The following is a 26,084-nucleotide window of genomic DNA, read 5'->3' as shown; positions in this document are numbered from 1 at the left end:
GGGTGTGAATATCCCACCATACAAGTATGGTGGAGAGGAAGCTGTGAATGGCCGACCATAGTTTGCAAAAAGCGGGTGAGAAAAGGTGCGAATGTCCAACCATACATGATCAAAACAGGGAGCGGAGGTGTTTGGCTGCGACAAGGTGTGAATGTCCACCCATAATTAATGAAAAGCGGGCAACAAGTAGGTTCGAATGCCCAAACATACATCAACAAAAGCAGGAGTGGATGTGTTTGGCTACAAGAAGGTTTGAATGTCCGAGCATAGTTTGTAAAAAGCGGGTAAGAAAAGGTGCGAATGCCCGACAATGGATGATCAAAAGAGGGAGTGGAGGTTTTCGGCTACAAGAAGGTATGAATGTCCGACCATAGTTTGTAAAAAGCGGGTAAGAAAAGGTGCGAATGCCCGAACATACACCATCAAAAGAGGGAGCGGAGGTGTTTCGCTGTAAGATGGTGCGAATGTCCGACCGGTAAAAAGCGGGTAAGAAAAGGTTCGAATGCCCGAATATATACCATCAAAAGCGGAAGCGGAGGTATTCGGCTGCAAGAAGGTGTGAACGTCCGACCAAAGTTTGTAAAAAGCAGTTAAGAAAAGGTTCGAATATCCAACCAAACATAATCAAAAGTGGGAGGAGAGCTGTTCGACTGCAAGTAGGTGTGAATGTCCACCCATAATTCCTGAAAAATGGGTAAGAAAAGGTGCGAATATCCAACCATACATCATCAAAAGAAGAAATGGATGTGTTCTGCTACAAGAAGGTTTGAATGTCCGAACATAGTTTGTAAAAAGTGGGTAAGAAAAAGTTCGAATGCCCGAACATACACCATCAAAAGAGGGAGCGGAGGTGTTCCGCTGTAAGACGGTGTGAATGTCCGAGCATAATTGGTAAAAAGCGGGTAAGAAAAGGTTAAAATACCCGACTCTACACAATCAATAGCGGGAGCGGAGTTGTTCGGCTAAAAGAAGGTGTGAAAGTCCGACCATGGTTTGTAAAAAGCGGGTAAGAAAAGGTTCGAATGCCAAAATATACACCATCAAAAGCGGAATCCGAGGTGTTCGGCTGCAAGTAGGTGTGAATGTCAGATCATAATTTGCAAAAAGCTGATGAGAAAGGTGTGAATGACCGACAATAATTGCTGAAAAATGTGTTAGAAAAGGTAAGAATGCCGGACCATTCATCATCAAAAGCGGGAGAAGAGGTGTTCCGCTGTAAGATGGTGTGAATGTCCGACCATAGTTGGTAAAAAGCGGGTAAGAAAAGGTTCGAATGCCCGAATATACACCATCAAAAGCGGAAGCGGAGGTGTTCGGCTGCAAGAAGGTGTCAACGTCCGACCAAAGTTTGTAAAAAGCAGGTAAAAAAAGGTGCGAATGCCCGAACATACACCATCAAAAGAGGGAGCGGAGGTGTTCCGCTTTAAGATGGTGTGAATGTCCGACCATAGTTGGTAAAAAGCGGGTAAGAAAAGGTTCGAATGCCCGAATATATACCATCAAAAGCGGAAGCGGAGGTGTTCAGCTGCAAGAAGGTGTGAACGTCCGACCAAAGTTTGTAAAAAGCAGTTAAGAAAAGGTTCGAATATCCAACCAAACATAATCAAAAGTGGGAGCAGAGCTGTTCGACTGCAAGTAGGTTTGAATGTCCACCCATAATTCCTGAAAAATTGGTAAGAAAAGGTGCGAATGCCCAACCATACATCATCAAAAGAAGAAGTGGTGGTGTTCTGCTACAAGAAGGTTTGAATGTCCGACCATAGTTTGTAAAAAGTGGGTAAGAAAAAGTTTGAATGCCCGAACATACACCATCAAAAGAGGGAGCGGAGGTGTTCCGCTGTAAGACGGTGTGAATGTCCGACCATAATTGGTAAAAAGCGGGTAAGAAAAGGTTAAAATACCCGACTGTACACAATCAATAGCGGGAGCGGAGTTGTTCGGCTACAAGAAGGTGTGAAAGTCCGACCATGGTTTGTAAAACGCGGGTAAGACAAGGTGCGAATGCCCGACAATGTATGATCAAAAGAGGGAGCGGAGGTTTTCGGCTAAAAGAAGGTCTGAATGTCCGACCATAGTTGGTAAAAAGCGGGTAAGAAAAAGTTTGAATGCCCGACTATACACCATCAAAAGCGGGAGCAGAGGTGTTCAGCTGCAAGAAGGTCTGAATGTCCATCAATAATTACTGAAAAATGGGTAAGAAAAGGTGTGAATGCCCAACTATACATCATCAAAAGCAGAAGTGGATGTGTTCGGCCATAAGAAGGTTTGAATGTCCGACCATAGTTTGTAAAAGGCGGGTAAGAAAAGGTTCGAATGCCCGAACATACACAATCAAAAGAGGGAGTGGAGGTGTTTCGCTGCAAGAAGGTGTGAATGTCCGAGCATAGTTTGTAAAAAGTGGGTAAGAAAAGGTTCGAATGCCAGAACATACACCATCAAAAGAGGGAGCGGAGGTGTTCCGCTGTAAGAAGGTGTGAATGTCCGACCATAGTTTGTAAAAAGCGGGTAAGAAAAGGTTAAAATACCCGACTCTACACAATCAATAGCGAGAGCGGAGTTGTTCGGCTAAAAGAAGGTGTGAAAGTCCGACCATGGTTTGTAAAAAGCGGGTAAGAAAAGGTTCGAATGCCAAAATATACACCATCAAAAGCGGAAGCCGAGGTGTTCGGCTGCAAGTACGTGTGAATGTCAGATCATAATTTGCAAAAAGCTGATGAGAAAGGTGTGAATGACCGACAATAATTGCTGAAAAATGTGTTAGAAAAGGTAAGAATGCCGGACCATTCATCATCAAAAGCGGGAGAAGAGGTGTTCGGCTGCAAGAAGCTGTGAATGTCCAGCCATAATTACTGAAAAACGGGTAAGAAAAGGTAGTATTGCCAGACCATAAATGATCAAAACAGGGAGCGGAGGTGTTCCGCTGAAAGAAGGTGTGAATGTCCGACCATAATTGGTAAAAAGCGGGTAAGAAAAGGTTAAAATACCCGACTGTACACAACCAATAGCGGTAGCGGAGTTGTTTGGCTACTAAAAGGTGTGAAAGTCCGACCATGGTTTGTAAAAAGCGGGTAAGAAAAGGTGTGAATGCCGGACAATGTATGATCAAAAGAGGAAACAGAGGTTTTCGGCTGCAAGAAGGTCTAAATGTCCAACCGTAATTTGTAAAAACCGGGGAAGAAAAGGCTCGGAAGCCCGACTATACACCATCAAAAGCGGGTGCAGAGGGGTTCAGCTGCAAGAAGGTCTGAATGTCCATCAATAATTGCTAGAAAACATGAAAATTTTTTTTCGAATATCCAACCGCACATGATCATAAGTGGGAGAGGAGGTGTTCAGCTGCAACAAGGTGTGAATGTCCACCCATAATTCCTCAAAAATGGGTAAAAAAAAAAGGTGCGAATGCCCAACATACATCATCAAAAGCAGGACTGGATGTGTTCGGCTACAAGAAGGTTTGAATGTCCGAGCATAGTTTGTAAAAAGCGGGTAAGAAAAGGTTCGAATGCCCGAACATACACCATCAAAAGAGGGAGCGGAGGTGTTCCGCCATAAGAAGGTGTGAATGTCCGACCGTAGTTGGTAAAAAGCGGGTAAGAAAAGGTTAAAATACCCGACTGTACACAATCAATAGCGGGAAGGGATGTGTTCGGCTACAAGAAGGTGTGAAAGTCCGACCATGTTTTGTAAAAAGCGTTTAAGAAAAGGTGCGAATGCCCGACAATGTATGATCAAAAGAGGGAGCGGAGGTTTTCGGCTGCAAGAAGGTCTGAATGTCCAACCATAATTTGTAAAAACCGGGGAAGAAAAGGCTCGAAAGCCCGACTATACACCATCAAAAGCGGGAGCAGAGGTGTTCAGCTGCAAGAAGGTCTCAATGTCCATCAATAATTGCTAAAAAACATGAAAGAAAATTTTCGAATATCAAACCGCACATGATCATATGCGAGAGAGGAGGTGTTCAGCTGCAAGAAGGTGTGAATGTCCACCCATAATTCCTGAAAAATGGGTAAAAAAAGGTACGAATGCCCAACCATACATCATCAAAAGCCGGTGTGAATGTCAGATCATAATTTGCAAAAACCTGATGAGAAATGGTGAGAATGCCTGACTATACACCATCAAATGCGGGAGCGGAGGTGTTCAGCTGTGAGTAGGTGTGAATGTCCGACCATACTTGCTGAAAAATATGACAAAGCAGTTTTCACTTGGTTCTAGTGAAGGAATTCATTTTATATCAAAATCCGAAATTGTGTAGAACTCGTTGAAATAAGTTTATTCTTTGATTCCTAAAGGTTTAATGTTGTTCTTTGGTATACTGCAAAGTAATACTTTCTATTTTGTTGAAACCGATTCAGACATAGATGAATATGAAGGACAAAGCAGTTTTAACTTGGTTTGAGTGAAGGAATTAATTTTATATCAAAATCCGAAATTGTGTAGAACTTGTCAATCGACGCTTATTCTCGGATTCCTGAAAAGGTTTAGAGTTGTTCTTTCCTATCCTGCAAAGTACAACGTTCTTTTTTTGTTTAAAGCTATTTAGACATGGATAAATATGAAGGACAAAGCAGTTCCTTCTGTGGGTACAGTAGCTCCCGGAATATGGTGACTGCAGGCCCTGAGCCTGGTGGACATAAGGCCCTCCTGCCCTGTGTTGGGTCCCAGGTTGCGGGGATGCCTATTGCAGCCAGTCTCTGGCTGCCCTCTCCGGGGTGGGAGGGACCAGGCGGATGAATTAATTATTCTGCTAGTTTATATATTTTAAACATAAACAATAAACATTTATAAAACTTCCCTTGGCAAGGCAAATCTGTTTGGCATAAAAGGTATGCAGACTACAATTCTGCTGCCATAATGCACAACTCTGGATTTTGATATAAAATGAATTCCTTCACTCAAACCAAATTAAAACTGCTTTGTCCTTCATATTTATCCATGTCATAATAGCTTTAAAGAAAAAAAGAACGTTGTACTTTGCAGGATAGGAAATAACAACACTAAACCTTTAGGAATCCGAGAATAATCTTATTTTCACGAGTTCTACACAATTTCGGATTTTGATATAAAATGAATTCCTTCACTCAAACCAAGTTAAAACTGCTTTGTCCTTCATATTTATCCATGTCTAAATAGCTTTAAACAAAAAAAGAACGTTGTGCTTTGCAGGATAGGAAAGAACAACTCTAAACCTTTTCAGGAATCCGAGAATATGCGTCGATTGACGAGTTCTACACAATTTCGGATTTTGATATAAAATGAATTCCTTCACTCAAACCAAGTTAAAACTGCTTTGTCCTTCATATTTATCCATGTCTGAATAGGTTTCAACAAAAAAGAAAGTATTACTTTGCAGTATACCAAAGAACAACACTAAACCTTTAGGAATCCGAGAATAAGCTTCTTGTCACCAGTTCTACACAATTTCGGATTTTGATATAAAATGAATTCCTTCACTCAAACCAAGTTAAAACTGCTTTGTCCTTCATATTTACCCATGTCTAAATAGCTTTAAACAAAAAAGAACGTAGTACTTTGCAGGATAGGAAAGAACAACACTAATTTTTTTCATGAATCCGATAATAAGCTTCTTTTCACGAGTTCTACACAATTCCGGATTTTGATATAAAATGAATTCCTTCACTCAAACCAAGTTAAAACTGCTTTGTCCTTAATATTTATCCATGTCTGAATAGGTTTCAACAAAAAAGAAAGTATTACTTTGCAGTATACCAAAGAACAACACTAAACCTTTAGGAATCCGAGAATAAGCTTCTTGTCACCAGTTCTACACAATTTCGGATTTTGATATAAAATGAATTCCTTCACTCAAACCAAGTTAAAACTGCTTTGTCCTTCATATTTACCCATGTCTAAATAGCTTTAAACAAAAAAGAACGTAGTACTTTGCAGGATAGGAAAGAACAACACTAATTTTTTTCATGAATCCGATAATAAGCTTCTTTTCACGAGTTCTACACAATTCCGGATTTTGATATAAAATGAATTCCTTCACTCAAACCAAGTTAAAACTGCTTTGTCCTTAATATTTATCCATGTCTGAATAGGTTTCAACAAAAAAGAAAGTATTACTTTGCAGTATAGGAAAGAACAACACTAAACCTTTAGTAATCCGAGAATAAGCTTCTTTTCACTAGTTCTACACAATTTAGGATTTTGATATAAAATGAATTCCTTCACTCAAACCCAGTTAAAACTGCTTTGTCCTTCATATTTATCCATGTCTGAATCGGTTTCAACAAAATAGAAAGTATTACTTTGCAGTATACCAAAGAACAACACTAAACTTTTAGGAATCCGAGAATAAACTTATTTCCACGAGTTCTACACAATTTCGGATTTTGATATAAAATTAATTCCTTCACTCAAACTAAGTGAAAACTGCTTTGTCATATTTTTCAGCAAGTATGGTTGGACATTCACACCTACTCACAGCTGAACACCTCCGCTCCCGCATTTGATGGTGTATAGTCGGGCATTCTCACCATTTCTCATCAGGTTTTTAAATTATGATCTGACATTCACACCTGCTTTTGATGTTGTATGGTTGGGCATTCGCACCTTTTTTTATCCATTTTTCAGGAATTATGGGTGGACATTCACACCTTCTTGCAGCTGAACACCTCCTCTCCCGCATATGATTGTGTGCGGTTTGATATTCAAAAAATTTTCTTTCATGTTTTCTAGCAATTATTGATGGACATTGAGACCTTCTTGCAGCTGAACACCTCTGCTCCCGCTTTTGATGGTGTATAGTCGGGCTTTCGAGCCTTTTCTTCCCCGGTTTTTACAAATTATGGTTGGACATTTAGACCTTCTTGCAGCCGAAAACCTCCGTTCCCTCTTTTGATCATACATTGTCCGGCATTCGCACCTTTTCTTACCCGCTTTTTGCAAACCATGGTCGGACTTTCACACCTTTTAGTAGCCAAACAACTCCGCTCCCGCTATTGATTGTGTACAGTCGGGTATTTTAACGTTTTCTTACCCGCTTTTTACCAATTATGGTCGGACATTCACACCTTCTTACAGCGGAACACCTCCGCTCCCTGTTTTGATCATTTATGGTCTGGCAATACTACCTTTTCTTACCCATTTTTGAGTAATTATGGCTGGACATTCACAGCTTCTTGCAGCCGAACACCTCTTCTCCTGCTTTTGATGATGAATGGTCCGGCATTCTTACCTTTTCTAACACATTTTTCAGCAATTATTGTCGGTCATTCACACCTTTCTCATCAGCTTTTTGCAAATTATGATCTGACATTCACACCTACTTGCAGCTGAACACCTCAGCTTCCGCTTTTGATGGTGTATATTTTGGCATTCGAACCTTTTCTTACCCGGTTTTTACAAACCATGGTCGGACTTTCACACCTTCTTTTAGCCGAACAACTCCGCTCCCGCTATTGATTGTGTAGAGTCGGGTATTTTAACCTTTTCTTACCCGCTTTTTACCAACTATGGTCGGACATTCACACCTTCTTGCAGCGAAACACCTCCGCTCCCTCTTTTGATTGTGTATGTTCGGTCATTCGAACCTTTTCTTACCCGCCTTTTACAAACTATGGTCGGACATTCAAACCTTCTTGTGGCCGAACACTTCCACTTCTGCTTTTGATGATGTATAGTTGGGCATTCACACCTTTTCTTACCCATTTTTCAGTAATTATTGGTGGACATTCAGACCTTCTTGCAGCTGAACACCTCCGCTCCCGCTTTTGATGGTGTATAGTCGGGCTTTCGAGGCTTTTCTTCAACGGTGTTTACAAATTATGGTTGGAAATTCAGACCTTGCAGCCGAACAACTCCGCTCCCTCTTTTGATCATACATTGTCGGGTATTCGCACCTTGTCTTACCCGCGTTTTACAAACCATGGTCGGACTTTCACACCTTCTTGTAGCCGAACAACTCCGCTCCCGCTATTGATTGTGTACAGTCGGGTTTTTTAACCTTTTCTTACCCGCTTTTTACCAACTATGGTCGGACATTCGCAGCATCTTACAGCGGAACACCTCCGCTCCCTCTTTTGATGGTGTATGTTCGGGCATTCGAAGTTTTTCTTACCCACTTTTTACAAACTATGGTCGGACATTCAAACCTTCTTGTAGCAGAACACATCCACTTCTTCTTTTGATGATGTATGGTTGGGCATTCGCACCTTTTGTTACCCATTTTTCAGGAATTATTGGTGGACATTCACACCTACTTGCAGTCGAACAGCTCTGCTCCCACTTTTGATTATGTTTGGTTGGATATTCGAACCTTTTCTTAACTGCTTTTTACAAACTTTGGTCGGATGTTCACACCTTCTTGCAGCCGAACACCTCCGCTTCCTCTTTCGATGGTATATATTCGGGCATTCGCACCTTTTCTTACCCGCTTTTTACAAACTATGGTCGGACATTCAAACCTTGTAGCCGAAAACCTCCACTCCCTCTTTTGATCATACTTTGTCGGGCATTCGCACCTTTTCTTACCCGCTTTTTACAAACTATGCTCGGACATTCAAACCTTCTTGTAGCCAAACACATCCACTCCTGCTTTTGTTGATGTATGGTTGGGCATTCGAACCTACTTGTTGCCCGCTTTTCATTAATTATGGGTGGACATTCACACCTTGTCGCAGCCAAACACTTCCGCTCCCTGTTTTGATCATGTATGGTTGGACATTCGCACCTTTTCTCACCCGCTTTTTGCAAACTATGGTCGGTCATTCACAGCTTCCTCTCCACCATACTTGTATGGTGGGATATTCACACCCACTTGCATCCGAAGATCTCCGCCCCCACTTTTGTTGATATTTAGTCGGTCATTCACACCTTACCCGTTTTCTTGCCGCCAAACACCTCTGATCTCACTTTTGATGATGTAAGATTGGGCATTCAGACCTTGCTTTTCCTGCTTTTCACCAACTATAGATGGACATTCACACCTTCTTGCAGCCGAACACTTCCGCTCCACCTTTTAGGTTTCTATCACACCTTTTTTTTCACCGCATTTTATAGATTATGGTCGGAAATTCTCAACCACTCATCCGAAGACCTCTCCTCCCGCTTTTGTTAATATATTTGAACTTTAGTCAGACATTCACACCTACTTGCAGCCGAACACCACCTCTCTAGCTTTTGATGATGTATGGTCCGGCATTCTTACCGTTTCTAACACATTTTTCAGCAATTATGGTAGGACATTCACACCTTCTTGCAGCTGAACACCTCCTCTCCCACTTATGATCATGTGCGGATTGATTTTCGAAAATTTTCTTTCATGTTTTCTAGCAATTAATGATGGACATTTAGACCTTCTTGCAGCTGAACACCTCCGCTCCCGCTTTTGATCATACATTGTCAGGCATTCGCACCTTGTCTTACCCGCTTTTTACAAACTTTAGTCAAACATTCACACCTTTTTGCAGCCGAACACAGTTTTTTGCAGCCGAATTTGGGCATTCGAACCTTTTCATACCCACTTTTTACCAAATATGGTCGGACATTCACACAGTCTTACAGCGGAACACCTCCGCTCCCTCTTTTGATGGTGTATGTTCGGGCATTCGAACCTTTTCTTACCCGCTTTTTACAAACTATGCTCAGACATACAAACCTTCTTGTAGCCGAACACATCCACTCCTGCTTTTGATGATGTATGGTTGGGCATTCGAACCTACTTGTTGCCCGCTTTTCATTAATTATGGGTGGACATTCACACCTTGTCGCAGCCAAACACCTCCGCTCCCTGTTTTGATCATGTATGGTTGGACATTCGCACCTTTTCTCACCCGCTTTTTGCAAACTATGGTCGGCCATTCACAGCTTCCTCTCCACCATACTTGTATGGTGGGATATTCACACCCACTTGCATCCGAAGACCTCCGCCCTCACTTTTGTTGATATTTAGTCGGTCATTCGCACCTTACCCGCTTTTGGCAAACTATCGCCTTCTTGCAGCCAAAAACCTCTGATCTCGCTTTTGATGATGTAAGGTTGGGCATTCAGACCTTGCTTCACCTGCTTTTCACCAAATATAGTCGGACATTCACACCTTCTTGCAGCCGAACACTTCCGCTCCACCTTTTAGTTTTCTCTGGGGCATTCACACCTTTTTTTTCAACGCATTTTATAAAAACACCACAGGAACACCGTATTGAGGCTTTGTTCTGACCGCTCATTCGGTTCGCGTTTCTTTCAAGCAATTCTCCTGGTTAGCCCGCACTCGGCTCGCTCCCAGAGCCGTGTTAAAGTCTACTTCGCATTCACTCTCTTTTCTCAGCAGACTAAAAGAAACTTCCATCCTGCACCACTGTTTGCTTTTTCACAAGAGCAGAGGAGAGCGCACCGTTCCCAGCGGCACTGCAGTACCGGGTCGATGCTTGGAGTGAACGGAGCAAGCTCCTTTTTCAAATCCTATTGATAAAAATCCATTTAATATGTAGTCCTTGCATAGACATATCACATACTACACTTGATCTTAGCCAAAAGGCCGAGAAGCGATATCTGTCCACTGGTTCACGTCCGAGGGCCCTTCCTGGCACAATGCGCACTTGTAGCGGTGTTCTTTTTATGGCCATAGTGTCACTTTGCACCTCCACCCACCCGCTGCACTGAGCACTCTTCAACCCTTTTAAATGGTATAACTTTACACTACCGCATGCTCCAGCGAGCACCATTCAAGCAACAACTTTGCACTCCAGCTTTGAACATCGGCACAGTCGCAACAAGTAAGGCGACTCTACTCAGAGAAGTCACTCTGCACAGTAACAAGATTTCTTTTGCACAGACAGAAAGGGCTTCATCCACAAAGGTAAAGCCTGCCAAAAATAGAAACAACTCATTAGTGCTGCTCAACGTTGTACTTTGCAGTAAAAGAAAGAGCAAATCTAAAGTTTCAGGAATCCGAGAATAAGCTTACTTTCTTCTTTCTTCTTCACGATTTTGGATTTTGCTATAAAATGAATTCCTTCACTCAAACTAAATTAAAACTGCTAAACCGCTAATCTGTTAAATGCAAGGCAGATGTCAAATTCACCGAAATAGGATCTAAGGGTATTTGGCCAATCGAGCTGTAGCAGCTTCGGTAAAAGAGTATAAGTTGAAGAGTTTGTGAATAAAGGTGTGCGCACACATAGTGAGTTGTAGGAAAATAGGCAGGGAGCAATGCCGGCTGGGGTATATGTTCTTGTATGTTGTCTGACTGTTTGATTTGAATATGTTGTGTAAGTGTCCTGTTGAATGTTACATGTTTGGGCTTTGACACGCTTCACTGTGGTTGTTAACTGTGTGGTGTGTCCTGAAATGTTATATGTTTGGGCTGTGTGACATGCTTAATGCTTTTCAGTAGCAACCCACTTATTCATATATAGCAACTGACAACATAAGAAGTCCGGACATCTTTGATAGTAGTTGTAGAAGTATCCTTATTGATAATAGATAAACTAATTCATAGTGATAGAACAGTAGATGAACAGGTGCCTGCACATGTCTCATGAAAATAAAATGGGTGTATGATTGCTGACGGCAGAGCAATACTGCCAAACTTATGAGTTCTTGTGGCAAACTTGATTCAGTGTCTTGACGTGTATACGCTGTTTCGCTGACTTGTCACAAGAAACAAAGTGTGTTTGATAAGATCCGACCATTTTATTATGGGAGGATCAGTATGTATGGATTCTGATGTGACTGATAAACCCATTCGTATCTTAAGCATAATCAAATACGTGAGACAACGCCCTGGCACACAATCAAAAAAAAAAAAAGAGAGAGCGGTTTTGTGTCCCCACAGTCCATAATGTAGAAAAGAGAGAAAAAAGCCTTTCTGATTTGGTGTGTGTGCTCACAGTGCAGAGTGTAGAGAAAAGAGAGAAAAGAAAGCCGTTTTGGTGTCACGGGAGTTGTGACTTAAACACACACATTTCTGAATTGAGAAAGGAAATTATTTTAGAGGAAGCACTAGAGTTTAGATCCCACATTTGTTGATAGGCATTCATTTAATTTTTCTTTTAATCAGTTTTAAAGTGAATACTAACTGAGAAATGAAAAAGGTGAAGAGTTTAGAAGCTTGGTTCAAGAGCAAAACTTGGTTTATGATCAGCTGAGTCTCTAAACAGAACAGCAAAGGGCTTCATCGAACATTTAAAAAAGATTCAGATTGTTAGAATATCCAGAATTTATAGAAATGGTGGTGATTACTCTTATTTTCTAGAATGGAAATAACTGCACCATGTCTGTTTTATGAATTTAAGGGGCTAAAAAGTTTTGTTCTCGTTTTTCTATGATTAACCGAATGTATGTGAGAGTCCAAACAGACAGAAGGGTTACGGCCGAGCGCTGGACCTTCCAAAAAAGATGAGACAGGCTGGACCCGTGCCATACTAGTTAAGACCTGCCTGTGGATAACAGGTTCTTTAAACTCTCACAAACTCACACACGTTCGCACACATACACCCATACACACACACATTCTTGAACTTGCTGCAAGATTAAACCTTTGCATTAACTGACTCCAGCAACTCTGAGTCTCATTGAGAGACTTTTCTCAACAATTGGGTCCTCAAACCAGATCTCAACGTTTTTTCCGCTGTCCAGGGTCGGAGCTGAAACCGTGCACGGGGGAGTCCAGTACTCCTAATGAAAGACCCCCTGCTGAATTGCGGTAATTAGGGGCCAGTGTCCACTGAAAGGGGGAAAAAGGGACGAGATCGTACTTTTGAATCAATGGCCAGAAGCCATTGGCAGTGCAGGCATCAACAATAATGGTGTTATTTCACCCATTAACACTTAAGGTACCTCATGCAGTGGCTGTGATATGGTTACTTAACAAAATATCTTTACCAGACATCTCTCCTACATAACAGTTCTTCTTTCACAGCCACACCTTGTTGTCGAGAGATGTGCTACACTTAATCCATCCACACTGCTACCTACCCCACAGATGGAAAGCCTCATGATTGCATGTCAGAAATAACCATCAGTGTTTTACCCAGGCCAGACTTAACTGATATACGTTATGAAAATGCAGAAATAACTATATTTATTCAACAGGTCAAGCAAAAAACCCTGATGGCACAAATGCTACAGGATTTACAGTAGTAACAAAAACTGAAGTTTTCTTAAAACAACCACTACCAAAAAATTACTCTGTTCAAGCGGTCGAATTGGTAGCTTTAACTGAAGCTTGTAAATTAAATAACAAAAAGGTTGTTAACGTTTACACTGACAGTCAGTATGCTAAGTGTGACCAAATTTCATCTGCAGAGGCAAAAGTTTGCAAAGCATGGAGATCTGTGAGGGAGTCTTCTGCCTGCAAAGAGAGGGAAGCGAAAACAGGAAAAGATTTAGCTGCTTGCTTAGCTGCAGCATCAGCTCTGGCATTGCCACAAGCAACAGGATCGTCTGAGTTAGTGTGAGCCGCACACTTACAGACCGAGATTGCTGTAGGCAAAAGGATCGCATCAAGAAGATCAGAAACCTGCTTGGAGTTCAGAATAGTTTTACCATCTGATTTAAGGAAATGCCTGTGTTTCCACAGCGCACCAAAGTCATGAACAACACCAAAAGCATATCTGGAATCTGTGTAAATAGTGACTTACCAGCTGCCAACTTACAAGCTTCAGTAAGTGCAATAAGCTCAGTAGTTTGAGCAGAGAAATGTTTAGGAAGAGAACCAGACAACAAAGTGTCATGTGAAGAACATACTGCAAACCAAACACAGTTAGTACCTGTGGCTGGATCACGCAAAGCTGATCCATCTACAAAAAGAATCATGTCAGAGTTTGGAAGAGGAGTCTCTAAAAGATCAGGTCGGGGTGTACAAACTTGTTCCAAAACAGCTTCACAGTCATGAGGCTCCCCATCCTCAGGAGTTGGAAGCAAAGTAGCAGGATTCAGAACAGTACAACGTTTAACAGTGACATTTGGCATATCACAGAGGTGTATCTGAGCCAACGAGCAGTTGAAAGATGTGAAGTTTTCTGCTCGAGAAGAATAATGGCAACAGCATGAGGAACCAAAACAGTCAAATTAGCGTAGCCCACAATATCTTGGGAGGCCAGGACAGCTTTCTCTGCAGCTGCAACAGCACGAAGACAACCAGGCAGGCCTGCAGCCACAGAGTCCAGTTTTGCTGAGAAATGAGCCACTGGCCTTTGCCTGCCCCATGTTCCTGCATAAGAACAGATGTCATACAACCATGCTTCTCATCAACTGCCTGTATGAAAGGTTTATGAGGATCTGGAATGCCAAGTGTTGGTGCTGTTTGAAGAGCCAGCTTAAGCTGACTAAAGGCTGATTCAGCCTCAGGAGTCCATGGAACACGATCAGCTGACTGGAGGCCTTTACCATGGATAAGAGCACCTAAGAGAGCTTCGAGAAAAGAGTAGTTAGGAATAAAGTTCCTGCAGTAAGATGTTATACCTAAGAATGACATAAGCTGTTTTTTAGTAACCGGTTTAGGAATGATCTGAACTGCAGCAACACGTTTAGGAGAAAGTGAGCGCCCATCCTTAGAAATCACATGACCCAAAAAGGTGACTTCGTCCTGTACAAACTGTAAATTAGAAAGGCTGGCTTTATGGCCATAAGAAGGAAGATGTTTCAACAGATTCACTGTCTTTTTCACACTGTTGTTTAGATGGACTACATAAAAGGATGTCATCCACATACTGCAAAAGAGCGGAGCCTGTGGTTGATTGAAGTTAATCCAGACTAGCTTTGAGGGCAGCATTGTAAATAGTGGGACTTTCACAGTACCCCTGGCATAACCGGGTAAAAGTCCAAGATCTCCCTTCAAACTAAAAAGCAAACCAAAATGGGCTATCAGGGTGCACTGGCGACAAGTCAACCACTGAGAAAAACTGTGCATCTGATGTAATTTGAGACAAAATAGTGTGTGGGTTGGGCACAGTAGGAGCATGTGGCTGAACTGCAGCATTCACCGCTTGGAGGTCCTGTACAAAACGCCATTCATCTGGCTGGCCAGCATCTTTAATCTTTTTAACAGGAAACAATGGAGTAAGCACAGGTGAATTTTCAAAAGGAACAATAACGCCTGTTTTCTGAAAAGATTGAAAAACAGGTTTAATCCCTTTAATTGCTTCAGGCTTAAAAGGGTATTGTTTTTTACATGGACAAAAGTCTGATTTAGGGGTGACAATTACTGGTTCACAGCCTTTTATCAACCCCACATCATATTTGCTCTTAGCCCAAAGATCATTGGGCACTTCAGCCAACATGGGTATCGAAGACAAATCTGTTTCAGATAAAAAACATGCTTCAAAATGTGATTCTGTGGTAGGAATTAAGTCCACAGTTCTTTGAGAATGCATTGTACTCAAAAATGTTTTTTTGTACGCTGACAATCGTTCAGAAAACATCAAATTTGGATCAGCAGGTGAAACGGTCCACTCCATTTCTCTCTGACATGTAGCAACAAACTCTCCCACACCTTGTCACTGCCAGTGTGTACGTTTGGCCAAGGAAATGTGAGGGCGAGTACCACAAACATTAAAAAAATCGAAGTGCTCTGGAGTGAGCGACACAGCCAATAAAGTAGGCGCACATATTTTTTCACTTCTTCTCATAGTCATTGTCAGGCCCCAAAGAAATGTGTGATGTGCAGTGCAAATCAGTAGGTTGCATGAAATCAGAAAGGGGTGAAACTAACGCTTTTGCTTCTTCCACTAGTTGTTGTGAAAAAGGAGAGCTGGGAAGTTTCCACTCATAAGCATATGTAAGTGCCGATGAATCAAACTGCACTGCTGTGAAAACTTTGTCAGACTGTAACATAACCTTAACACCCTCTGGTGTAGAAGTTAAAATAATGCCTAATTTACACATGAGATCACAGCCCATCAGGTTAATGGGACACAACTCTGATAACAAAAATGAGTGTTTGAAGGAGAGCTCATCGGGAGTGACAACACGCAATGGGCATTGTCATTTTCTCCTTCATAACCTGGCCTGATGCAGACATAGAGTAAACGTGGTTTCCACTTAACTTTGGAGGACAATCAAACTCCCCTGACGTCACTACTGATGAACATAATTTCCTATATTCTGAGAGAAATATCTTTGCTCTAGGACGGAAATAGCATGCAAAACTTTACTACGTGAATCACAGTCGGCAAGCGTTTCTTCACTACACAGAGCAGGAAAAATGTGTGAGTGTGTTTGTGCTATCACCCATTAGTGGAGGCTCCGCTGCCGCGTGACGTCCAGAACCTGCCTCCCACCCTCAGTCAGCCTTTTGCCCAATTTCATCACTTTTCAGCTGTGGACAGTCCTTCTTCCAGTGTCCAGTCTGGCCACAGTAAAAACAAATATTCGGATCATAGCTCTGGCGTGGCCCATTTCGACCTCCTCTCCCACACGTCCACGTCTTCGACTTCGGCCTCGTCCTCTGTTTACACACACTGCGTAATACATGGTCATGGCTGCCAAATGCAGCTCCTTTTCACACTTGTCCCTTTTGGTTGTCTTACGCGTCTCAACTTGGTTATGAGCATGGCGAGCATATCGGCGAACGTCAGCCAAACGAGGACCCTCACACCATCCCACATAAATGTTCTTTACTTCAGTGGCGACATCTGGCATGAGGCCTTTAATTATTGCATCGCAAACTGTGGCCTTCTCTCAGCCAAACACCTCTGATCTCGCTTTTCATGATGTAAGTTCCTGCGTATGCTGCCGCTTACCTGGATCACGTCATCATCCATAGCAACAGCTGGGCGGAGCATGTTCAGCAGATGGCGGCAGTGCTGGAGTCACGGGGCTCACGGCCAACCCAAAGAAGTGTGCAGTTGGATGGAGGGAGGTACGGTATCTGGGGTACCACTTGGGCGGCGGACAGGTGCGTCCACAGGTAGACAAGACAGCAGCGATTGCAGCCTGCCCAAAACCTAAGACCAAGAAAGAGGTGAGGCGGTTTTTGGGGCTGGCCGGATATTACCGGCGATTTATTCCCAACTTCGCGGAGCTGACCAGCCCTTTGACCAACCTTACCCGAAAAGGTGCCTCTGATCCGGTCCGGTGGACGAAGCAGTGCCAGGTGTCACTTGAGAGGGTAAAGCAGACCCTCTGTGGGGAGCCTCTTCTCCACACACCTAACTCCTCTCTCCCATTTGTCCTGCAGACTGATGCATCGGGAAGGGGGTTGGGGGCTGTTCTGTCCCAGCAGGTGCGGGGCGTTGACCACCCAGTGCTTTACATCAGCCAGAAACTATCCGAGAGGGAGACCAGATACAACACGGTGGAGAGGGAGTGCCTGGCCATCCGGTGCGTGGTCGGCGCTCTGCGGTATTACTTGCTGGGGCGCCCATTCACCCTTTGCTCGGACCTTGCTCCCCTCCAGTGGCTCCACCGAATGAAAAATGTCAATGCACGGATCACCTGCTGGTATCTGGCACTACAGCCTTTTAAATTCAAAGTGGTCCATAGGCCGGGGGCACAGATGGCTGTGGCCGACTTCCTTTACAGCTCGCATGGCGAGGTGTGTGTGTGTGGGGGGGGGGTTAGGCCGGACCGCAAGGTCAGGCGGTGGAGGTATGTGGAGGGGGCGTGGTGCATCAGCTGCAGGAGAGAGCTGTGGAGAGAGCTCTGGGGAGCAGGACTAGGTGAGTGATTAGTACACCGGCAGTCACTTGTCTAATCACTCTCCTCTTTAAAAAACTCAGAGCTGTAAGGAGGATTGAAGTGGAGTCGGCAGCACGAACCGGGAGGGAAGGCCTGCGAACGACTCCACATTCATGAAAAAGGGTTAAATAAACTATACGTTGAACCGTCCTCTGTCTCTGAGTCTCTCTGAAAGAACCCGCAGTGGCAACAGGCCGCCTCAATGTGGAATTATTAAAGACAGTAAAGGACGATCTCTCTCGTTGGAAGTCCTTACCTATATCACTTATCGGGAGAGTTACAACCATTAAAATGATGATACTACCAAAAGTTAACTATCTGTTCTCAATGATCCCCATAAAACCACCTGCTACTTGGTTTAAGTCACTAGATTCATGCATCTCTAAATTTCTGTGGAAAAACAAACCACCACGTATTAGTTTAAAAACCCTACAGAAGACCAAGGACAGGGTGGATTAGATTTACCTAATTTTCAGCACTATTCCTTAGCCAATAGGTTACAGTATATATCAAAATGGTTTAAACCTAGCCCAATAGATGAACATGGATAAGTATAGAACAAGCATTGTGTGATAATCTGGAAATCTCTGACCTGCCACTTATTAGTCAAATAGTGAAAAATCACAAATGTTTCAAAAGCATTAACATCAGCACCTCTCTGACAGCCTGGTGGGAATTTCTTAAAATAACAAAGTCTTCACTTGTCCCGTGTAAGCTTACACCCATCTGGAACAATCCTGACATCCTGCAAAACAAAAAAATGCTAAACTTTACTCTGTGGAAGATCAAAGGAATCAAACATCTGGAACATATAATCCAAAATGGACATTTTATTTAATTTGATGAGCTCATATCACAACATGAGATAGGCAGCAATAAATTCCTAGAATATCAACAACTTAAGTCTATAATAACAAAGAAATATATCCTCCACCAACCAGACTTACAACTCCCGATTAGGGTAGCAGAATTTCTAAGCATCTGCACCCCAAAACTACTATCAAAAATATATAAATTATTGTCTAAGATAGATGACACAATGTCTCTACCGTCCTCAAAATGGGAGGCAGATTTATCCATCAGTTCTAGTCATAGCTTCTGGCCACAAATATGTTTGAACACCTTCAGAATGACTCGAAATCCTAATTTACAGCTCATACAATACAAAATTCTTCATAGAACACACTATACCGGACAAAGGATGTTCAGGATGGGTCTAACACACTCAAACATCTGCTCACATTGCACAGATAACACACCTGATGATTATGCACACGCTTTGTGGTTTTGTGCGCCTGTCCAGAAGTTCTGGCTTGAAGTCTGTGCGGACCTATCAACATGGCTAAAGTGTAGCATTCCTGCATGCCCCACACTGTGCATACTGGGTGACTTAGACAACATCAACGTGGAATTTAGCTTAGCACACATGATCCTCACAGTGTTATGTATAGCAAAGAAAACTATTCTCATGAACTGGAAAGCGAAGAACAATCTGTGTATTAACCAGTTTAGAAATTTTCTTTTAGATTATATTAGCATGGAAACAATGTCTGCTTCCTCAAAACATCAATTGGCTGAATTTAATTCTCTCTGGTCCCCTCTGATTAGCTTGATCACATAGTGTTGGTGGTGGGTTGATGTCCCGTCGCTCTGGGCGGTTGGGTGTGTGCTGGGGGGGGGCTGTGTGGCTTCGGGCGTCTGGTGGTCTCTCGGGTCGTGGGGACCGGGTTGGTCATTGCTGGGGGGGACTGTGTGTCGGGCTTGGAGGGCAGTTTTGGGGGCTTGCGGGTGGGGCTGTCTTGCGGTGTGGGGCGGGGTCCCTTAGGGGCCTTGGGGTGGTGGCTGCTGGCTCTGTACCGGGTGACGGGGCCGCTCTGGCGTGGGTGGTGGAGCTGGGCCTGGACCTGGTGGCTTGCCGCTGCCTTGTGCCCGGGGCGGGGCCCTGCCTGTGCCTGGGGGGTCTGGGTTGCCCTGGACATGCCACAGTATGCGTGGGTTGGTGCAGGTCCTGGTGCCGGCCTTGTTGCTCTGGGAACTCCAAGGTGTCCGCAGGTGGTTGTTTTTTTTAGGGTGTTGGGGCGTGCGGTGAGGAGGAGGGGGTCTGTATGGGGGTGTGCTTTTCCCCTGTTGGGGGGGGCCTGGGGGGGCCTGGGTGATGGTGGGTCTCAGGCCCGGGCTGCTGCGACTGGTGTAACCGGGTGATTTGTTTGTTTGTTTGTTTGATTTTTGTTGTTGTTTGTTTGTTTTTGTAGAGGTCCTCTGGGGTGGGGTTGGGTTGAGTGGGGTGGGGCGGGATGGGTTCCTTCTGGGGGTACAGTAGCTCCCGGAATATGGTGACTGCAGGCCCCGAGCCTGGTGGACATCAGGCCCTCCTGCCCTGTGTTGGGTCCCAGGTAGCGGGGATGCCTATTGCAGCCAGTCTCTGGCTGCCCTCTCCGGGGTGGGAGGGACCAGGAGGATGAATTAATTATTCTGCTAGTTTATATATTGTAAACATAAACAATAAACAATTATAAAACTTCCCTTGGCAAAGCAAATCTGTTTGGCATAAAGGTATTCAGACTACAATTCTGCTGCCATAATGCACAATTCCGGATTTTGATATAAAATGAATTCCTTCACTCAAACCAAGTTAAAACTGCATTTTCCTTCATATTTATCCATGTCTAAATAGCTTTGAACAAAAAAGAACGTTGTACTTTGCAGGATAGGAAACAACAACACTAAACCTTTAGGAATCCGAGAATAAGCTTATTTTTACGAGTTCTACACAATTTCGGATTTTGATATAAAATGAATTCCTTCACTCAAACTAAGTTAAAACTTCTTTGTCCTTCATATTTATCCATGTCCAAATAGCTTTAAACAAAAAAGAACGTTGTACTTTGCAGGATAGGAGAGAACAACACTAAACCTTTTCAGGAATCCGAGAATAAGCGTCGTTTCACGAGTTCTACACAATTCCGGATTTTGATATAAAATTAATTCCTTCACTCAAACCAAGTTGTGATATGTCTATGCAAGGACCACATATTAAATGGATTTGTATCAATAGGAGTTGAAAAAGGAGCTTGCTCCGTTCACTCCAAGCATCGACCCGGTACTGCAGTGCCGCTGGGAACGGTGCGCTCTCCTCTGCTCTTGTGAAAAAGCAAACAGCGGTGCAGGATGGAAGTTTCAGGGACCCCAAGATGAAACTTTCTTTTAGTCTGCTGAGAAAAGAGAGTGAATGCGAAGTACACTTTAACACGGCTCTGGGAGCGAGCCGAGTGCGGGCTAACCAGGAGAATTGCTTGAAAGAAATGCGACACCGAATGAGCGGTCAGAACAAAGCCTCAATACGGTGTTCCTGTGGTGTTTTTATAAAATGCAGTGAAAATAAAGGTGTGAATGCCCCAGAGAAAACTAAAAGGTGGAGCGGAAGTGTTCGGCTGCAAGAAGGTGTGAATGTCCGACTATATTTGGTGAAAAGCAGGTGAAGCAAGGTCTGAATGCCCAACCTTACATCATCAAAAGCGAGATCAGAGGTTTTTGGCTGCAAGAAGGCCATAGTTTGCCAAAAGCGGGTAAGGTGCGAATGACCGACTAAATATCAAGTAAAAGTGAAGTAAAATATAAATAAAAGTGGGGGCGGAGGTCTTCGGATGCAAGTGGGTGTGAATATCCCACCATACAAGTATGGTGGAGAGGAAGCTGTGAATGGCCGACCATAGTTTGCAAAAAGCGGGTGAGAAAAGGTGCGAATGTCCAACCATACATGATCAAAACAGGGAGCGGAGGTGTTTGGCTGCGACAAGGTGTGAATGTCCACCCATAATTAATGAAAAGCGGGCAACAAGTAGGTTCGAATGCCATACCATACATCATCAAAAGCAGGAGTGGATGTGTTCGGCTACAAGAAGCTGTGAATGTCCAGCCATAATTACTCAAAAACGGGTAAGAAAAGGTAGTATTGCCAGACCATAAATTATCAAAACAGGGAGCGGAGGTGTTCCGCTGTAAGAAGGTGTGAATGTCCGACCATAATTGGTAAAAAGCGGGTAAGAAAAGGTTAAAATACCCGACTGTACACAATCAATAGCGGGAGCGGAGTTGTTTGGCTACTAAAAGGTGTGAAAGTCCGACCATGGTTTGTAAAAAGCGGGTAAGAAAAGGTGCGAATGCCGGACAATGTATGATCAAAAGAGGGAACGGAGGTTTTCGGCTGCAAGAAGGTCTAAATGTCCAACCATAATTTGTAAAAACCGGGGAAGAAAAGGCTCGGAAGCCCGACTATACACCATCAAAAGCGGGAGCGGAGGTGTTCAGCTGCAAGAAGGTCTGAATGTCCATCAATAATTGCTAGAAAACATGAAAAAAAATGTTCGAATATCCAACCGCACATGATCATAAGTGGGAGAGGAGGTGTTCAGCTTCAAGAAGGTGTGAATGTCCACCCATAATTCCTCAAAAATGGGTAAAAAAAAAGGTGCGAATGCCCAACCATACATCATCAAAAGCAGGACTGGATGTGTTCGGTTACAAGAAGGTTTGAATGTCCGAGCATAGTTTGTAAAAAAATTTCCAGTTCACTCCATTAAATGCTTTTTCTGCATCTAGAGAGTCGATTGTGGTTTCCAAGTTGTTGATGGTAGAATAGTCTATGAGATTAATGATCCGGTTTGTGAACGAACTGTTGTGCCTACTGCTCTTCAGCCTGTCAAATGAAACGTAGAATTTAAAACGTGACAAATGAACGAAGACCCAAGGAGTTGAGTCGTAAACTAATCAATACTGTTTCCTGTGCGAGGACCTGTCAGTCGAGGAGTTGAGTCATGAACGAATCAATACTGTTTCCTGTCCTGCTGACTGAGCTTATGAAGCTGCCGCCTGCCATGTGGTGAGGAAGGGTACTGCATGAAAATGAACGAATCACTCACTGAGACAACTCGTTACTCCCGAGTCATATAAAAAATTTGTTCATGTCGAACGAATCGCTCACGAACGACACATCACTATCTATTTGACGAGTTATGCATGAATTCGGATTTTGCAATAAAATTAATTCCTTCTCTCAAACCAAGTTCAAACTGCTTTGTCCTTCATATTTATCTACTTCTAATCTAGTTTCAACAATAAACAACCCCACATCATATTTGCTCTTCGCCCAAAGATCATTGGGCACTTCAGCCAACATGGGTATCGAAGACAAATCTTTTTCAGATTAAAAACATGCTTCAAAATGTGATTCTGTGGTAGGAATTAATTCCACAGTTCTTTGACAATGCATTGTACTCAAAAATATTTTTTTGTATGCTGACAATCGTTCAGAAAACATCAAATTTGGATCAGCAGGTGAAACGGTCCAATCCGTTTCTTTCTGACATGTAGCAACAAACTCTCCCACACCTTGTCAATGCCAGTGTGTAGGTTTGGCCAAGGAAATGTGAGGGCGAGTACCACAAACATTAAAAAAATCGAATTGCTCTGGAGTGAGCGACACAGCCAATAAAGTAGGCGCACATATTTTTTCACTTCTTCTCATAGTCATTGTCAGGCCCCAAAGAAATGTGTGATGTGCAGTGCAAATCAGCAGGTTGCATGAAATCAGAAAGGGGTGAAACTAACGCTTTTGCTTCTTCCACTAGTTGTTGTGAAAAAGGAGAGCTGGGAAGTTTCCACTCATAAGCATATGTAAGTGCAGATGAATCAAACTGCACTGCTGTGAAAACTTTGTCAGGCTGTAACATAACGTTAATACCCTCTGGTGTAGAAGTTAAAATAATGCCTAATTTACACATGAGATCACAGCCCATTAGGTTAATGGGACACAACTCTGATAACAAAAATGAGTGTTTGAAGGAGAGCCCATCGGGAGTGACACACGCAATGGGCGATGTCATTTTCTCCTTCACAACCTGGCCTGATGCAGACATAGAGTAAACGTGGTTTCCACTTAACTTTGGAGGACAATCAAACTCCCCTGACGTCACTACTGATGAACATAAGTTCCTATATTCTGAGAGAAATATCTTTGCTCTAGGACGGAAATAGCATGCAAAACTTTACTACGTGAATCACAGTCGGCAAGCGTTTCTTCACTACACAGAGCAGGAAAAATGTGTGAGTGTGTTTGTGCTATCACCCATTAGTGGAGGCTCCGCTGCCGCGTGACGTCCAGAACCTGCCTCCCACCCTCAGTCAGCCTTTGGCCAAATTTCATCACTTTTCAGCTGTGGACAGTCCTTCTTCCAGTGTCCAGTCTGGCCACAGTAAAAACAAATATTCGGATCATAGCTCTGGCGTGGCCCATTTCGACCTCCTCTCTCACACGTCCACGTCTTCGACTTCGGCCTCGTGCTCTGTTTACACCAACTGCGTAATACATGGTCATGGCTGCCAAATGCAGCTCCTTTTCACACTTGTCCCTTTTGGTTGTCTTACGCGTCTCAACTTGGTTCTGAGCATGGCGAGCATATCGGCGAACGTCAGCCAAACGAGGACCCTCATACCATCCCACGTAAATGTTCTTTACTTCAGTGGCGACATCTGGCATGAGGCCTTTAATTATTGCATCGCAAACTGTGGCCTTCTCTCAGCCAAACACCTCTGATCTCGCTTTTCATGATGTAAGGTTGGGCATGCAGACCTTGCTTCACCTGCTTTTCACTAAATATAGTCGGACATTCACACCTTCTTGCAGCCGAACACTTCCGCTCCACCTTTTAGTGTTCTATCACACCTTTTTTTTCACCGCATTTTATAGATAATGGTTGGAAATTCTAAACCACTTCTCCTGGTTAGCCCGCACTCGGCTCGCTCCCAGAGCCGTGTTAAAGTCTGCTTCGCATTCACTCTCTTTTCTCAGCAGATTAAAGAAACTTCCATCCTGCACCGCTGTTTGCTTTTTCACAAGAGCAGAGGAGAGCGCACCGTTCCCAGCGGCACTGCAGTACCGGGTCGATGCTTGGAGTGAACGGAGCAAGCTCCTTTTTCAACTCCTATTGATAAAAATCCATTTAATATGTAGTCCTTGCATAGACATATCACATATTAAACTGATAAGTACAGATTTTTTTTTTTTTTTTTTTTTTTTTTTTTATTACAAAACTTCCAAGAAACATTTAGAACAACATGACAAAACAGTCAAAGTAATGCTTTACATGTCCGACACAAAAACCATACAAACATAAGAAACAACCACAAAGAAACACTACCCGCTCATGAAAATAAAGTCTTCCATCGCTCTCTTGCAGCGTGATACCCGTACTTTTCCTCCTCCATTCTTCTCATGCATCCAATCTCTGCCCTCACCCTTGCCACCACCCTTCCCACCTGCCAGTCCACATTGTTTTTAATCAACGCCGTCCTTGCATCCCACAGCGCCACCTTTCCCATAGACAGAACCAACCATAACAGAAAACCCTCCCTACCTTTCCCCCTTAAACCCAAGCCCAGCATTATCATGTCATACTTTAAAGACCCCAATCTTGGAAAAAAAAGAACCAACTCAACCCACACTTTTGTTGCAAACCCACATTCCCAAAACACATGCTCAATTGTCTCATCAGCCCCACACCCCTCCCTTGGGCACAAACTCCCCCGTGTCAACCCGTGTCTATTTAAAACTTCCCTGACTGGCAACCTCCTGTGTAAGGCGAGCCAATTTATATCCCTCGCCCTGTTTGTGAGACCTTTCTGCTGTGTGAAAACCCACCCTTGTTGCCCCACCCCATACACCCCCACCAGCCCCCTTTTTTCCACCAGAGCCCTGTACAGGCGCCGGTGACTGAAGCACAGGTCCCCCTCCTGACACTCTGGGTGCTTTTTCCCCCAGCATACCACCTGCCTATAATACGGGGGTAAGACATCCCCCTTTGGCCTTCTATTGTCCCAGGACACCAATCTCCTGAAGGGGAATGACAACCAAAACAGCAAAAGTGCCTGAAAATGATGGCCACTTGTCTGTTGCACAGACCTGCACAAAAAGGAAAAGAAAACCACATCCAACTTAAGTGGGATGTCCGGCACACCCCTCCCTCCCATCCGAACTTCCTGGTACATCCACTCCCTTCTCACATATTCATACCCCCCCCATACAAAGGAAAAAACATCTCTCATGAAACTTCTCCTATATTGAGGAGGTAAAGGAAAAACATACGCTAGGTATACCAAAAATGGCAAAATATCAGCCTTCAAAACCAGCACTCTACCACTTAAGGAAAGTTGCCGGGATTTCCACAGCCCCATCCGCGAACGGGCTGCAGCCAGACGCCTTCCCCAATTTAATGCTGCACTCCCTTCTCCCTGAAACTCTACCCCCAGGACTCTCACTGGGCCCTGGCACTGGGGCAGACCAGCTAGGCCTCCCACCCTACCAGCCCATGGTCCAAAAAACTTAATGGTGGACTTCCCTAAGTTCACCTTGGCCCCCGACACTATTGAAAAACTCTCCACCA

The 26,084-nt window shown here is 43.6% G+C and overlaps 3 pseudogenes; 1 reads left to right on the top strand and 2 right to left on the bottom strand.

Annotated features, from left to right (window-relative positions):
- Positions 1-10,346: 10,346 nt before the first annotated feature.
- Positions 10,347-10,513, bottom strand: LOC140286200 (U2 spliceosomal RNA; annotated as a pseudogene).
- A 10,117-nt stretch (positions 10,514-20,630) lies between these two features.
- Positions 20,631-20,780, top strand: LOC140286211 (U2 spliceosomal RNA; annotated as a pseudogene).
- A 3,767-nt stretch (positions 20,781-24,547) lies between these two features.
- LOC140286207 (U2 spliceosomal RNA) lies at positions 24,548-24,753 on the bottom strand (annotated as a pseudogene).
- Positions 24,754-26,084: the final 1,331 nt, after the last annotated feature.

This window comes from Leuresthes tenuis, unplaced genomic scaffold, assembly GCF_036924035.1.
Source record: "Leuresthes tenuis unplaced genomic scaffold, fLeuTen1.0.hap1 SCAF_77, whole genome shotgun sequence".
In the NCBI taxonomy this organism is placed as follows: domain Eukaryota; kingdom Metazoa; phylum Chordata; class Actinopteri; order Atheriniformes; family Atherinopsidae; genus Leuresthes; species Leuresthes tenuis.
This window is presented reverse-complemented; position numbering and strand designations above follow the sequence as displayed.